Source organism: Eublepharis macularius, chromosome 5, assembly GCF_028583425.1.
Source record: "Eublepharis macularius isolate TG4126 chromosome 5, MPM_Emac_v1.0, whole genome shotgun sequence".
NCBI lineage: Eukaryota > Metazoa > Chordata > Lepidosauria > Squamata > Eublepharidae > Eublepharis > Eublepharis macularius.
The window spans coordinates 20,197,517-20,210,095 of NC_072794.1; positions in this window are offsets into that span (position 1 = coordinate 20,197,517).

Genomic DNA, 12,579 nt, shown 5'->3' on the forward strand with positions numbered 1-12,579 from the left:
GATCTCCCAATGTTACAGCTGATCTTCAGATGACAGAGATTAGTTCCCCTGGAGAAAATGGCTCTTTGGGGAGATAAACGCTATGGCATTATACCGGCTGAGGTCCTTTCCCAAACTCTGCCCTCCATTGAGAGGGTGAAGTCCCTGGCGCTTACCTTGTGCCAGGCATGAGGTCTTCTTTTGCGCCCCCGGAGCTGGCACAATGATGTCACTTCCGGTAGTGATGTCACCACGCCAGTCATGCAAGCACTCCTGCTCTCCGTACGGGGCTGATTCAGCCCGTTTGGGGCCCAAATCAGCCCCAAACACAGCGCAGGAACGCTTCCCTGGGTGGCGCAATGACATCACTACCGGAAGTGATGTCACCGCACCAGTTGAGTGATTGCTGGGGGAGAGGGCAAATCGCTGGGTGATCGCTGGGCAATCGGTGGACAAGGAGGCAAATCTCTGGGAGTTTGCCCGCCACCGGCGGGCAGCTGGAAACCCTACCTCTCCAGGCTCCACTCTCAAATTTCTAGGAATTTCCCAGTTCAGAGCAGGCAATTGTAGCTCACCAATGTGCATGCCTACAAGTTGCATGAGTTTGCAGGCGCCTGCTCGTCGCTCATGTGCCAGAGTCCTGTGGCACCTTAAAGGCAAATTGATTCATTGTGGCATCAGTTGTTGTGGCTTGGTGCCCACTTTGCTAGGTTCACAAAGTGTTACACTCGGGGAAGGGGGCACTGTGAGTGTGAGCAGCTGAAGCTGTCGTTCTTAGAATCTTGCACCCTCCCTAAGGCCTCTGCAAGATAAAATTTCAGTGTGGGGATATAAATGCCCCTATCGTACATCTATGTGCAATGCTCGCGCATCAACATTGTGATGAGATTTCACTCCCTGTGGATTTAGAGACATGTTTGGAACTGTTACAAAGATATTGTAGGACCATTAAGTTGTAGGGTTTTTTTCCCCAGGCTCATCCTTAACCAATAAAACAAGCCCTGTACTGGTTTTTCACTCATGCTATGGCAGAGTAAAGGGCTCACTGAAGCACAGGCAGAGAACAACCTGGAATAATGTGCTAGGAGGGGGCTTGGGCTATAATCTGTGGAATGAGGTTCACATGCATGACTTTTATTTTCCTCTGCATGTGGTGAACTTTAAGCAATATCTCAATAGGTTTGAAAAGAGGGGCATCATAAAAGTGTATACTAAATATATTTTCTGTCACATGGTGTCACATGGTTCGAGTGATTAGTATCTGGGAGAATTGGGTTCAAATCCCCACACTGCCATGAAGCACTCTGGGTGACCTTGGACCATTCTCTCTCTCTCCCTCTCTCTCTCTCTCTCTCTCTCTCTCTCTCTCATCTTGATCTACCTTACAGGGTTGTTGTGCAGGAAAAACAGGAAAGTATCCTACTATATAAAAGGCTAAGCGTATTCAAGACAACTCACTTGCTACCCTGGTGCACCTCCAGAGGGCTCTGCAGTGGAGGGAAGCCCAGATGAGACAACCAGACCTCCAGCCACGATGGGAAGCCCAGGACAGGATCAGGCAAGGAGCAGGCGGCAATGCCTGCCCCCCGCCTTCACCCAGCTGGGATCAGGAGAGGAGCAGGTGGCAATGTCCCCTTCACCCAGCTGGGATCAGGAGTGGAGCAGTTGGCAATGCCCACCCTCCACCTTCACCCAGCCGGGATCAGGAGCAAAGCAGGTGGCAATGCCCACCCTCTGCATTCACCCAGCTGGGATCAGGAGCAGAGCAGGTGGCAATGCCCATCCTCCAACTTCACCCAGCTGGGATCAGGAGCAGAGCAGATGGCAATGCCCTCCCTCTGCCTTCACCCAGGTGGGATCAGGCAAGGAGCAGGTGACAATGCCCACTCCTTCACCTGGCTGGGTTCAGAAACAGCACATGAGGCAATGCCCGCACCCCTTCACCTGGCCTGGATCAAGCGCAAAGCAGGAGGTAATGCCTGCCTCCCCTTCACCCGGCCGGGATGAGGCACAAAGCATGTGGCAATGCCTGCCCTTCAACTTCACCTGGCAGGGATCAAGAGCGGAGAAGGTGGCAATTCCTACCCTCTGCCTTTACCCGGCCAGGATCAGGCATGGAGCAGGAGGCAATGCCCACCCACCCCCGTTCAACCTGCCAGAATCAGGCACAGAGCAGGCAGCAATGCCCCCCCCCCACTTCACCCAGCTGGGCTCAGTCATGGAGCAGGTGGCAATGCCCTTCTCCCTTCACTCAGCCAGGATCAGGCACAGAGGAAGTGGCCATGCCCACCCACACCCTGCCTTCATCCGGATGTTATCAGTCACCGAGGATGAGGGAATGCCCACCTGCCCACCCTTCCCTTTCTAGAGCCCCTTGTATTTTTCCCACAACAGGCTTTATTGCTAGTGTACTCATGATGTACAAATGTATCCATTCAACAGTTCAGTCCTCATACACCACTGTTTGTAAATCAAGACCCCTCTGAATTTTGTAAAAACAGCAGCTGAAGGGAGAATGTGTCCAAATGTATTTATTTGCTTTACTTATAGTCTGCCTTTCTCGCCAAGATTCAAAGCGGGCCTGTCTCATCAGAGAGATGCCAGCGGTGGGAAAAACCAAAGCTGGTGAAAAGTTCTGTCTCATATAACTCTTCACAGGAGAGGCAGGCCTTTCAAAGTTTCAGGACCAGCCCCCTTACAAAAGAGATTAACAGCGCCAGTCCGAAACAGAGTTATGTTCTTCTAAGTCAATGGGCTTAGAAAGATGTAACATCGATAAGGTTGAACAATAAGGTTGTATAGGTAATAGGGAGTATATACGATATTTTAGTGATGTAATAGAAGTAATAGATTTATAATATAGATAATAGGTATGTAAGGAATAGTATATATAGTATATATATATATAATTTTTTCTTTTAGTTAGTATATGTACCTATTATATACTTATATAATTTTTATACTCTTAATTTAGATAAATGTTATATTAAGATAGTTAATACACTTAAATAGACTAGATTAGTATGTATTGTATAGATATATATTATATATATTATTATAGATTTTAAGAATTTATATTATATATTCTTTAGGTTAAGTTGGGTATGGAAAACTGTTGGGAGTCATTAGAAAAGGGAGGGGGGATAGGATGTGGAAAATGCAATGGGGTGGAAAATGATAATGATTATTATGTTTATGTTTGTAAACCCATCCAATAAAAATTCTTTTAAAAAAAGAAAAAAGAAAGATGTAACGTCGCTTAGGATTCACTGTAAATGTCACGCTTTCTCTCCACCTGAGGATTTTAGGGTTCTTGGATGGGTGAGCTCTAGCCTCAGATTCTCTGCGGTGAGATATTGGTGTGTGTGTGGTGTGTGTGTGTAATTGTATAGACAGAAAAACTCATTTAGCAAGGAAAGGCAACTGAGGGTACATTTCGCTATGTGGAAAAGGGGAAAAATCCACAGGCCCCATTTGGCTTCTTGAAGTCGTGGCTTTTGCCATGAGTCTCAACAGCTATGGAAAATCCCCAAAACTCTATTTTTATTTTGTTTCTTTTTTCTTTTACCGCTGCAAAACAGAGGTAGAGAACAAAACACGGCACAGGTGCGCAGCTGCTGCCATCGTTGCTACCACAACGGCCTCATGTCCCTATTTCTGGTTGTCGTGGCAACCTCGGGATTTGACCATCAACAAGTCCACCTGTTTTGCAGAGGCCACAAACAGCCCCCCCTCCCTCTTTCTCATGCACGAACAGCCGTTTCCCTGGCAATTTTCCTTCCCTGAGCGGGGAAGGAAATCAGGTGGGAAAACAATCTTGTGGGGGGGGAGATTTTCCAAAGCAGGGAAGAGTTTTGGGAGGCAGAAAATGCATTAATTTTATCCAAGGTTTTTACATAACCAAGGGCTATTCTGTTAATCGCCAGTTGGCAGGGTGGTATCCTGCCTGGTACTGAAAGCTTAGGGTGGGGAAACTGTGTCCAGGTTCCTCTTCTCTGTTTCCAGTCTTAACCTGCCTCTGGAAGATGCACAGGCTCGGGCTTTGGCGAACCTCCAGGGGGAAAGAGTTCCAAAGTTCCACAGGGTGCAGAAATTCTAACAGGAACAGGAAGATCATTGGAAGAGCCCCGCAGGATCTGACCAGGTGGGTGCATCTCATCCTACATCCTGTTTCCAGCAGCGGCCCAGCCCGATATCCCAATGGGAAGCGCAGAAGTAGGGATGAAGGAGTCCCGCTTCCCCTGTTTGATCCTTTCACAAAGCAATTGGTATTAGGAGATATACTGCTTCTGGACATGGAAGTTCCATTTTGCTGTCATGACTACTGGCCACCAATAGACCTCTCCTTCTACCATGAGTTGCTAATCCCCTTTTCTAAAGCCATCTAAACGCTACTGAACATCTTGGGGCAGTGACTTATACAATGAGAGATCATGTGCACAATGCTTAGAGCATCTCGGAGTGGAAAGACCCATGTTTAGATCCCTATGCCATGAGCCAGTGACCTGAACTATTTATTCTCTCCCTGACTAATCCTCCCCGCTTGCTGGGAGGAAAAGATGGAGAAGGGCACAACAACATATATCCCCCCCCCCCATCAGTTACTTGCAGAGATAGCGGGACAAGAATGCTATGAATAAATAAATGCTTTGCATGAACTACTGTTTTAATGTGCTTAAAAGCTCATTTCAGCCAGAAACTCATCAGGTGGAACTGAGGTGGGCCTACTGTCTCTCTGCTCCCCCACATATTTGCAACATGGGTTCCAGCCTGCCTTACAAGATTGTTGTAAGCATTGTAAAAAGATAATGGCATGAAGAGTTTCGCACACTATCCAATTGCCTAGTATTATAATTCTGCATATTATGTTCCCTCTCCTCAATCTATTGCTCATCGATTTTATTGGGTGACCCCCCCCCCCATCACCATGACTCAACTTCTTGCAGATTTCCTACCTGTTAGCTTCCCCTATTATTCTGCTTGTTTGTTTGTAACTTATTCAGATGCTGACAGGCTTGTTCAAAGGAGCTGGATTGCCCTTGGAACATCTCACCACTTGAAGAGATGGAATGCCCAAAACAGGAAGGCAACCCTTACAGCACACATGCATAACACACGCCCCTATCTTCATTTCTCCCTTGCTTCTGCCATTCCGCCAACTAGGCAAAACAGAATTGTTCACGAGAGCCTTTTTATAAAGGAAACAGGGCCATATGATAGCAAAAGGATCAGGACGGTGCTTTTATAAAGCGAATAGGGCTGTGTGAACGATACCATGTGTACAGTATGTTTTAGCTGTTTGCAATATTATCCTACTCCGATGCCGTTTGTTTTTGTACTTATATAATACCATTTTTACGCCGTTTAATGTATCACGCCTAATATTCTTTGCTTTGCTTTAGATTTCTGTAATCCCAGCGCTATCACACTGCTTGTCTACAGTGATTTACCCTGCATAATCCACCTTGAGTCGCAGTGAGAAAGGTGGACTATAAATAAAGTAAATAAAATAAATACCCTCTACAATTTATTGATTTATTTGTCCTGAAAGCATTTATACCCCACCTTTCTGCAAAGTACAAGTACGTTTGATACTGCGGTGCTCACCCCTCTTTCCGGCACTTCATACAAGCACTCTCTTTCACACACACACACGCACATGGCCCACTCCACCGCTTCGGCTTCTGCGGTACTGAGTCACAGCACTGAGAGCGGCATGGCCATGTGCTTCCCCACGGCCTCGGAGTGAGGGAGGTGGTCACCGTGCCCGTTCGGATCTCTGACATGAGAGCCAGGACCCTCTGCAGATGTGTCCAGCCGGTCTGGCGCATGATGAATTCAGACACATGGCGCAAGCAGTCTGTGCACAGAGGCTGCAGACGGCTGCTTGGCACAATGTCTGTTTTACTCAAAAGCCGGGGCACCCTCGAAGGCACAGCCAAGCCAAGCCGGGCTAAGAGCATCATGTGCCAAAAGCAACTCTTGGCCCACCCCTGGAAGGAATTTGAGCATTGGGCCCCAAAATGGGAGACACTGCATTTGGCTGACAAGAGGATCCAGACGTGCGCGGTGTGAATCTTGTCTGGTTTAAAACAACCCTCCACCTTCTCAGGGTCAGCCCCTTCCTCTCCAACATAGGGACGATCAGTCTACCTTACAAGGTTGTTGTAAGGATTAAAACAAGATATTGCATACAATGTGTTTGAAGTCTCAAAAGTGCCTGTCGACTGAGTGTAATTAAAAGTACATGCACGCACACATATGCACACACAAACCTGAAGTAATTCTGTCAAACTTCTGGAATAACTTACCTATACCAGCTCCCAGGAAAGAACTAACAGCATTTCTATTGATGGCAGCAAAATTGTCAATAGCACAATCATGGAAATCGAATAAAGTACCAACTATATCACAATGGAAAAACAAAATCTGAGACATGATAGTAATGGATAAAATATCAGACCAAATAGCGATAAATGACAATCCAAACTTTCAAACCAAGAAAAATGGTTTCCTTATTCTGACTGCATCTCCAACGACACATCATCAGAGATCTCCATGCCAGAAAAGTGCATGGACTTTGTGTTCTGTTAACATCTGTAATACATCTATCCCCGGATACAGGAGTATTTTTAACAATTAGTAAATAATTAGTTGAAAATTTGAATGTTTAATTATGTTCTTTTGTATAAACTGTTACGTTTTTTTAAAAAAAAATTAAAATAAAAGGATTTTTTTTAAAAGTACACACACAACTTAAGCCCTAGTCTATCAAGGTCAGTCTTGTCTACTCAGATTGACGGTGGCTCTCCAAGGTCTCAGGCAGAGGTCTTTCACATCACCTACTGCCAGTCTTTAAATGGGGACTCCTGGGATTGAACATCAGGCAAAACAGAGACTCTTCTGTTGAGCCACAGCCCCACCCCAATGCATTATTCATTTGTTTGTCTAATTATATTGGAGAGGTATAAGCTGTTTTGGGTCCCCGGAGGGGAGAAAAGCAGGCTACAAGTGTTTAAATAAATAGGCAGAAAGTGTTAATATCACTTAGTAAGACCATAAGCATGATTAAAAGAGAGAGACCGCGGTCTTTCCTAAACACCAAAACCCAGAATCCTAGACGGATCAATTGAGAGGAAGCTTGCCGTGGTTATTTCACAGTGAGGGAAATGCGCTCTGCGTACGTTCACAGGCGTCTCAGAGCACGCACAATACAAAATGTGCAATGCTAGGCCAGGCTTGGGCTTCCGAATCCTCCCCCCAAACAGAAAAATCCAAGCAAGTCAGGGATGGAGAGGAGTAGGAACAAGCCCCCCGGGCGCACATCTCCCCCCACGCCGTTAAACATTCCTGGGGGCTTGGTCTGTTTTCTTAACTCACAAGCTAGTGTCAGATGAGGATGTAGGAGACCCAGATTTGAATCCCGCTCTGCCACGGAAGCCTGCTGGGTGACCTCAGGCCACTTGCACTCTCTCAGCCTAACCTCCCTTACAGGGTCGTTGTGAGGATAAAATGGAGGAGAGGACAACATTAAAAGCCACTTGGGGTGTCCCTTGGGGAGAAAGGCAGGATATAAATGAAGTAAACAAAGTAAGGCAAGATGGGAGGCAGGCAGGCAGGTAAATTTAAGGCTGTCAGTCGACAGATTTAGAACGTCCATCAGATCCATTTAGGATCTCGATAGATAGATCAAGAAATAAATTCAAGACATTGATTGATTTAGAATGCTGACAAGCAGACGACGCAGACAGATCGATGCCTGCATCTTACCAGTGCGAATAACACTCCCGGCATCTGACAAAGTATGGCTTGCACCATGGAAGCTTTAATGCCATAATAAAATTGGTAGTTTTCCAGGGGGCACAAGATTCTTTGGAGGCAACAGGCTAACACAGCTACATGCGCACAACCCAGAACCATCACAGAATAGTGGCTCTGGGACCTTGCAAGACCAAAGGCGGGCAGCAGGTGGCGGTTGACCGCTACACTGGGAAATAAACGAATAGAAATAAATCGGCCGAGACCTGAAATAGTGTCTCCCAAGGGACATCAGAGAACTCAGTGGCTCTCCCACTATGAGCCTAAGCCGTCCTGTCCTTTTCCTGATGCCGCCTCTCCCCCTCCATCCTGTGCCTTGATGAAGGCACCCCCGCATTTCCTGCGCCCACCCGCTCAGGCCAAACGCAGTGCTAAGACCGGCCGAATCAAAGCTTGCTTCGGAACAGTGCAAAATTCCCTGGCAGGGAAATAGGGACCCAGCTCCCAAAGTTGCCAGCTGACCCAGGAAAAACAGCTTGTGCGCTCCTTTGCAGTCAATTGTGGCTTGAATTGCAGAAAGCAGGAGGTGATGTTTATGGCATAGGAATGTGTTGCTATTATTATATTGTTATTTATAACATGCCATTTTTCTGTCCTCATGGAAAGCATGTCCTTGGAGGGAAGGGCTTCTCAAAGGTGTCACATCCTGGCACGGAGAAGACTCCAGATGTGCCCACACAACGTCCTGAGCCATTAACATTGTCTCAAACCAAGCAGCCAGCACAGGAGCAAGCCACACTGGAAAAGCAGTTGGCAAGCGCCCCGTCAGTAACAACCCACTGCTGAAATCACTGGGTGGAATCCGGAGGCTTTGTTCAAAAAATATGATCTACAAATCCCATTCTAGGTGAAGAACACACACAAACATGATTGCCATGTTTCTTTTTCTGGTGGGCCAGACAAAAATCCCAAAGGTGCATTTCCCCCATTGCGAAGAGGCAACATTCTGATCTGTTGGCGCTTCACCTGTTACTGAGGTTGCCAACTGACCAGGAAGAAAACCTGCCTAAACTGCTCCTGAGATTTTAACAATCACTTGACCTCCCCCCACCCCAAATCAGTAAATGATTATTTTCATGGGGAGGGGGAGACGAGCTTGCTAATATTCTGTAGTGAAAACTATTGTTCAGGAGTTGTAGGGGAGGCCTTGCTTATTTTTTATTCCCTTACTGCATTTATTGCCAGCCTGTCTCATTGAGACTGAAAACGGATTACAGAATTATAAGAACAATAGGGGGAGGGAAGAGAAAAAATACTAGTTTAGCACATGCAATGAGGAATGCAATAAAACTAAATTAACACAATCAAAGAACAGTGGAATAAAAACAGCGTAAGACATAAAAGAGCTTGACTGTTTTAAATTGCAGGATCCACTGAACTGGATTTCATAATTAAAGGGAAACGAGATAAAGATTCTAGAAACAATGCAGAACGAAGGCAGAGGAGAAGGGAGCTGCTTGAAATTTTCACAGGCAATTAAAATTCCAACACCCTTCCCTTTATAGAAAGCGCCTCCCGAACAATTCCATTTTGGACATGCTGTGAAACGGATAAAGTGTGGGAGCCTTCCTGACCTCCTCGAATAGGCCATTCCAAAAGTGAGAGCCATGACAGGGAATGCTCGGCTATGGTTTGTATCCCCTTTCAGGGGCACCATAAGAAAGCTTTGTTCAGAGCAAAGGTGTTGCAGTAGAACTTATCAAGAGAGACGGTCTTGTAGATATGAGAGTCTGAAACCACGAAGGGCTTTGTAGGTATCATCAGAACCCTTCCCTGAACCCAGAAACTCATCAGGAACTAGCAGAATGACTGCAGAATACACACCCACATAACGCTCTACCTACCTCCCAGTAGTAAAGGAGCTGCAGAGTTCTGCACCAGCTGGACTTTCCGAACTGTCTTCAAGGGCAAACCCATGCACAGTGCATTACAGCAGTCTAGCTTTGAGATTACCATGGCACAGATTCACATATGTATATCTTTATTTACTCCATTTATACTCTTTCTTTCTCTCCGGTGGGGACTCAAAGAAGTTGCATTGTTCTCTCCTCCATTATATCCCCACAACAGCCCTCTGAAGCGGGCTAGCCTGAGAGTGTGCGGCCTGGCCCAAAGTCACCCAGCAAGGTTCCATGGGAAATGGGAGTTTAAACCTGGACCTCTTATATCCTTGTCCAATACTAACCACTGCATTGCACGTAGCCAGACAGGTTGTTGGGTCAAGAGAGGGAGCTAAGTGAACATGGAAGAAAGCATTTCCCCCCAGCTGCATTGACTTGCTTCTCTAGCTCTAGTGCTGGGGCCAGCATGAACCCCAGAATCTTAACAGAACCAACAAAAGGCAGCAGCTGAACTCCATCAAATGTCGGAAGCCCACTGCTCCCCCCCCCAGGACTTCAACCTTCCCCACCAGCACCACCTCTGTTTTATCAGGATGCGATTTTCACTTGTTGTCCTTAAGCCATTTAACCTGACCTGTAAAGGGACCTACCTAACAGAAGGTGATATTCATGAGTCTAAGTTAGTGCAGCAAAGTGGTTAAAGTGCCAGACTAGGATCTGGAAGATCCGTGTTCGAATCCTCTTCTGCAATGGAAGCTTGGTGAGTGACCTAGGGCCAGTCGCCTACTCTCAACCTAACCTACCTCACAAGAGCGTTGTGAGGATAAAATGGAGGCGAGGACAACAGAGGTAAGCCACTTTGAGTCACCAATGGGAAGGCAGAATAACAATGAAATAAATTGTCCCCATGACAATTTGCATCTGACGAAGAGAACTGTGATTCTCGAATGCTTATGCTACAATAAAGTTGGTTAGTCTTAAAGGTGTTACTGGACTCTTTTTTTGTCCCCATGAATTAATTTTTTTTCCAATCCAGACAGCTGTCAGTGTTGCTTCCACCTTTCGCCAGCAGAGGGCAGGCTCGCTCTTCAGGAGTTAACTAGGAAGACTTCTGCGTTGCTCCCACCCGCAGCTGGAGCCGTTTTTACAACCAAGCCTGTATTGGGCATGCAAGGGAAGCATTTCTGTGCACATTGTTTCTCTTGCTAAAGGTATAATATTCGGATACAGCACGGCTTGTGTTGCAAATCTGCACCCCTACATTTGTCCAGGCATATTTATTTGCAACGCCCCTAAAGAATTTTTTTCTTTTATTTTTAAAGTTGCATTTTACGGGGTTAAATGAGGTGATCAATAACTTTTATTATAAACTTATCTCACCGTGGGACAGAGAAAGTGGACTGCAGGGATTGGGGGGGGGGGTTACTAAATACTAAAATGTGGGTCCTCCAGTAAAATGGTTGCCGCAGACGATTCAGAACCTTCACAGAAAGCCGAGTGAGCCTGTGGAACTGCCTGCCACTTAACAATGCAGCGAGGGGCTCTCACTTTTACGGTGGATCAGGCAAATTCATGGTCATAAAGGGCCCATCGGCAGCAAAATGAATCTTCCATTGTGTACCTTGTCTATCTCTGAACGCCAAGTGAGGAGGGGCACGGGGGACAACTACCTCTACCATGCATTTCCTGGAAGGATCTGGCTGGCCCCTGCTGGAAGGCAGATGCTGGACTGGGCTAGCCTAACAAATCGGTGAAGTCTACCAAGAAAGAGAACCTCCACATACAAGTGCAGTCTACCCCCACTGCTTTCCTCAGGCAGCCTTTCTTTCTTCCCTCTCCACCTTGGAAAAAAAAATCACGCTGTTTTGGGGTCGCTACTCTTTGTCCCCGGTCTGCAAGACGACTTTATTGCTTTCCTGTGAACTGGAGCTTCTCTGCCAAGAGATTGCGCAAGCGTCACGCTAGCAGCATGACCCAACCGATGTGCAAGGCGGGTCACCAGGCGAGCAAGACACCCGCCTGACTTCTCACCCACTTGGGCTGCGGTTCTGGCTCGGGGAACTGAGGGGAGGGAGGGAGAAAAGTTTCTCCTGAAACTGGACAGAATGTTTCTAAACGTCTACTCTCTGAGGCCCCGATCCCCACACACAGTTACTCGGGAGCCAGCCCCACTGAACGGAGGCTCCACTGTTAGGCGCACGTTTCCTGACCCATTCCTGCTGATGCATGCGTGACCCATTGCAGCCAGAGCCCCTGCACATTTACACACGAGCAAGACTCGCCGAGGTCATTCGAGGGGGCCGGATCGCAGCCTTTCCTCGGAAAGGTCTCTGGACCTTTTTGCAGTTTTTCTGCAGAAATTCAAAGGAGAAGAGCTGTCGCAAAGGGACCTTTTGCAAATTGGAGGGGCAGAAATACGGGGGTGGGTGGATCTTCTTAGCAAGCTGCCCAGAGAATCCCTCCCTCCAACCCATGACTGCCTGGCGCCGGCCTCGGAACCTCCCGATTCACCTCCACGTGCCCGCGCACGGGGACAGCCCACGCCGCGCGCGCCGCTTGCAATTTCGTTTCCCCGCAGCCCAGAAAGGGGGGAGGAAGCCCTCCCACTCCGCCCAGGCATTTTTGCAGCCCTCCCGTCCTCTCCACCCCTCCGCTTCGACGGCGCAATTTTTTTTCTTTGCTATTGCTGTTGCAAAAAAAAGAAAAGTTTTTTTTAAAAAAAACAACATCTACTGCCAGGAAAGCATTTTTAAAGGTTATTTTGCAGAATGCAAAAAAAAGGGGGGGGGGTGTCATATTTGCATGCATGCATTTTAAACTCTCGCCCCAGCCCCCTGTCGCTTCTTCTCCAAATAACATTTCCCCCCTTCTCTCCCCGCCCCTCGAATATCCTGGACCCCGGCTTTATTGTAAAGAATTTTCCCAAAGCAACTCGAACTGA